This window comes from Heterodontus francisci, chromosome 13 (genome assembly GCF_036365525.1).
Source record: "Heterodontus francisci isolate sHetFra1 chromosome 13, sHetFra1.hap1, whole genome shotgun sequence".
In the NCBI taxonomy this organism is placed as follows: domain Eukaryota; kingdom Metazoa; phylum Chordata; class Chondrichthyes; order Heterodontiformes; family Heterodontidae; genus Heterodontus; species Heterodontus francisci.
In genome coordinates, this window is record NC_090383.1 from 25,589,875 (window position 1) to 25,594,563 (window position 4,689).

At 46.9% G+C, this 4,689-nt stretch overlaps 1 non-coding gene across 1 annotated transcript; it reads right to left on the bottom strand.

Annotated features, from left to right (window-relative positions):
• Positions 1-500: 500 nt before the first annotated feature.
• On the bottom strand, positions 501-615 carry LOC137376856 (U5 spliceosomal RNA). Its single transcript, XR_010976321.1, has one exon. It is a non-coding gene; the product is annotated as a U5 spliceosomal RNA (small nuclear RNA).
• Between the last annotated feature and the right edge of the window lie 4,074 nt (positions 616-4,689).

Genomic DNA, 4,689 nt, shown 5'->3' on the forward strand with positions numbered 1-4,689 from the left:
CGCTCCATATTAGAGTATGTCAATATCGTGCAAAGGGAGAAGACATTGTTGAAGACAGCATTCTGAATTTACAAAAAATCAGCAGCATCTGCAATTTGCTAAGCCACAAAAAATGCATGTTGATAATGAGCGATGACTGGCATTTTGGAAGAAACAACTTCCCAATGATCCAGAAATAACTTTGAACAGTCTTTCTTACTCTGTTGGCAGTACTCAATCCTTCTACAGCTTTGTTTTCGCCCAAAAAAGTGGGAAAGCATTGCCCGGGATGAATCAGCAGATGAATTTCCTCTACACAAACATTCCGTGGTGAGCAGTATCAGAAACTTGCAATAATCTACATATAAAATTGACGGCATACTCAGCCCATCGCGTCGGATCCAATGATAACACGAGTATAGAAACAAAATTGGATTGCTGCTGAGTGGACAACAATACCCATTTGAATGTTGTATTATAAACGTAACTAAATATGCTTTGCTATTTTTTGTTTGTTAGTGAACCCCACTAAAAGCAGGGCCTCAAAAAATTGGTCAAAACTCCGAGTGTTCCTCTCCACGGAAATCTTTAGTAAAAGGCGAAAGATTTATACGATCTGAAGAGAAACCAGAGTGTACTAAACATGTTTTGCGCCTACTCTCAAGCCACCGTGCTCTTAGCTCTTTAACATCATACTGAGCGGACACACTGACGATCAATATTGATACTGGAGTAAAGACCAATTTAACCCAAATAGATTTTAATATAAAAACTAACCACAAACTGTTAGCATCCCACAGAAGGAAGAATAACTATTGACTTTTGCACTCCATTCTGGTTATGCAAATGAGTGGGTGGGTCATATCTGGCTGCAGCAGCCGCCACCTGCGGAAGATGTTGCAGATTGTGGGTTCTGTACTGCTTAGTGACTGGCAAGGGAGGTTATCATTGATTCCCTTCCCTTCGCGAATATTTTTTTGATATAATTTATTGAGAAACAGGAAGAAATGGAAGCTCAGTGTCTGGATCTATCTATTTTGCATTCTGGTTTTTGCAGTTTAACGCCAATTTTTTAAGAATCAATTTTTTAAGAATCAAGAATTCAGGGAGGACCATAGGGCTGGCGCTGAGGTGTCCCAGTGTCACATGACAGCAGTCAGCAGAACACAAGTGCCCCTTTTGAAGGGCACCACGAATGCAATCACAGCCTGGACCTTGTGGGGAAGAGAGCCAGTTTGATCCTTCCTGCACATCCGGAGTCTCACCGCCTCTGCACGCTGCCCTCGAGGTTGCTGTGGTTGGGAACAGACCATCGTCCACCTCCATCTGGAATGTGCCTTTGCAAAGCAGGTGTCGAAAGTGATGCAGTGGTTTTTGTCGAGGTTCATCCCAAGCAGCTCTGTAACACAGGAGTCTGTGCTCTCCAGGCTGTTCCCAGGGACGCACACCGAGGACCATCAATTCGGTGAAAAACGTTCTCTGGTCTGCCCAAAACTTGCTGGTCTTCCAGTGCAAAGAGTTGTCCACGACCAAGTGTTGCGGACCGGCACATTCCAAGGTCCTGGACTACGTGCTCAAGGGTGCAGTAAAGCCTGGGGCAGCCGTCGCAAAGGCTCAATGGGGAAAGACCACTGTGTAAGGTCCTCCCGCCATCGTGAACTGAGGGGCTGGAACCTGTGTAACATCCCTTGGGCTGTATACACCAGAGAGTGGTTATGGTATGGAATGCAAATTTTTTTATTTCCAAAATATACTTTATTCATAAAAATCTGTAAAAATTACATTCCCAAACAGTTTAAAACAGCATCAAGTCAAAAAATACAAACAGCGCAAAGGTGATTTGTTTCTTTCTATACAATCATGAGTTGCCTCACAACCCTTCCATTTCATTGTCATGCCATATACATTTTTACATTTACAGCACACAAAATTTCTCCGATACAGTTCGAGGGGTTTCCCATGGATCCAGCCCCTCAGTCCATCTTGGTGGGGGAACCTTACACTGTGGTCTTTCCCCATTGAGCCTTTGCTGCGGCTGCCCCAAGCTTTAGTGCGTCCCTCAGCACGTAGTCCTGGACCTTGGAATGTGCCAGTCTGCAACATTCAGTGGTGGACAACTCTTTGCGCTGGAAGACCAGCAAGTTTCGGGCAGACCAAAGGACGTCTTTCACCGAATTGATAGTCCTCCAGCAGCAGTTGATGTTTGTCTCGGTGTGCGTCCCTGGGAACAGCCCATAGAGCACAGACTCCTGTGTTACAGAGCTGCTTGGGATGAACCTCGACAGAAACCAGGTGAGCAACAGTCTCTTCCCCACCACAGCCACCACGGGGGCATTGTGCGGAGGGGGCGAGAATTCAGGCGTGCATGAAGGATCTGACGGGGAGGGCCCTTACCACCAGCCAAGCTACATCTTGGTGCTTGTTTGAAAGTTCTGGTGATGAGGCATTCCGCCAAATGACTTTGACGGTCTGCTCGGGGAACCATCCGACAGGATCCACCGTCTTCTTTTCCCGTAGGGCCTTGAGGACATTCCGTGCAGACCACTGTCTGATGGACTGGTGGTCAAAGGTGTTTTCCCGCAGAAACTGCTCCACGAAGGATAGGTGGTATGGCACAGTCCAACTGCATGGAGCGTTCCGCGGCAATGTGACAAGGCCCATCCTTCGCAACACGGGGGACAGATAGAATCTCAGCACGTAGTGACACTTGGAGTTTGCGTACTGGAGGTCTACACACAGCTTGATGCAGCCGAACACAAAGGTGGTCATCAGGATGAGGGCCACGTTGGGTACGTTTTTCCTGCCCTTATCTAGAGATTTGAACATCGTGTCCCTCCGGTCCATTTTAGATCCCCAGATGAAGCGGAAAATGGCTCGGGTGACTGCCACGGCGCAGGAGTGGGGTATGGGCCAGACCTGTGCCACGTACAGCAACAACGTGAGCGCCTCGCACCTGATGACCAGGTTCTTACCCACAATGGAGAGAGATCGCTGCCCCCACATGCTCAACTTTTGTTGTACCTTGGCTACTCGCTCCTCCCAGGTTTTGGTGCCCGCCCCGGTCCTTCCGAACCATCTGGTAATCTGACCTGACGGTGAAGGGGACAAAGGATTGGTCAGCCCAGTTCCCAAAGAACATGGCCTCGCTCTTGCCGTGGTTAACTTTGGCTCCCGAGGCCATTTCGAACTGGTCACAGATTTTCATCAGTCTGCGCACAGACAGCGGATCCGAACAGAAAACGGCGACGTCATCCATGTGCAGGGAGGCTTTAACCTGAGTGCCTCTGCTGCCTGGAATTGTCACCCCTCTTATGCTCGCATCTGCAAATGTACATTGCAAATATAACCTGAAATAGCAAGGGTAGTGAGGTGCCTCCTGTACTGTGTTGAAAGACATTGATCTGTATTGCACATTATGAAATGTCCAATTTGAATTTGGAATATATTTTAACAAATTTTATGAATAAAATACATTTTTGGAAAAAAAAGAGGGGGGAGTTAATGACGAATTGTCAGTGTTTGCCAACATTACCCCTCTGAAACTGACTGCAACTTTAGGATGTTGGGCATACGCAGATTGACGCAGAAATCCTGAAGTTACGGACTCACACTCAGGGCTCCAACCTCAGGTGCATTGTGGCCACCACCCCACACCTTGGCAATCATTAAAATCAGCAAGAATCTCAACTTTCCCACTCGCCATTGCTGTTAGTAACCCTATAAATAGTTACACCATCTTCAACCAGGTGTAAATGGGTTATTAAAAATGATGTGATCAATAAAATTTGATAAACAACAGATCTGACCCAGAAAAAATGACTTTGTAATTGTGGAGTGCTGTTATATCATTAATTGGTAGATTTTTAAGTTGATTTTTTTAATGGCAATTTTCTTTCGAATATTTTAGCTTCAACCTTCATCTAATATTTAATTTACTCTATGTAAACATTGTCTTGGGCCAACCATCAAGAAGATCGCCCCCCTCAAATCTAAATCGGGGGACATAATCACTGACCAACGCAAACAGATGGACCGCTGGGTTGAGCACTACCTAGAACTGTACTCCAGGGAGAATGCTGTCACTGAGACTGCCCTCAATGCAGCCCAGCCTCTACCAGTCATGGATGAGCTGGACATACAGCCAACCAAATCGGAACTCAGTGATGCCATTGATTCCCTAGCCAGCGGAAAAGCCCCTGGGAAGGACAGCATTACCCCTGAAATAATCAAGAGTGCCAAGCCTGCTATACTCTCAGCACTACATGAACTGCTATGCCTGTGCTGGGACGAGGGAGCAGTACCCCAGGACATGCGCGATGCCAACATCATCACCCTCTATAAAAACAAAGGTGACCGCGGTGACTGCAACAACTACCGTGGAATCTCCCTGCTCAGCATAGTGGGGAAAGTCTTTGCTCGAGTCGCTCTGAACAGGCTCCAGAAGCTGGCCGAGCGCGTCTACCCTGAGGCACAGTGTGGCTTTCGTGCAGAGAGATCGACTATTGACATGCTGTTCTCCCTTCGTCAGATACAGGAGAAATGTCGTGAACAACAGATGCCCCTCTACATTGCTTTCATTGATCTCACCAAAGCCTTTGACCTCGTCAGCAGACGTGGTCTCTTCAGACTACTAGAAAAGATCGGATGTCCACCAAAGCTACTAAGTATCATCACCTCATTCCATGACAATATGAAAGGCACAATTCAACA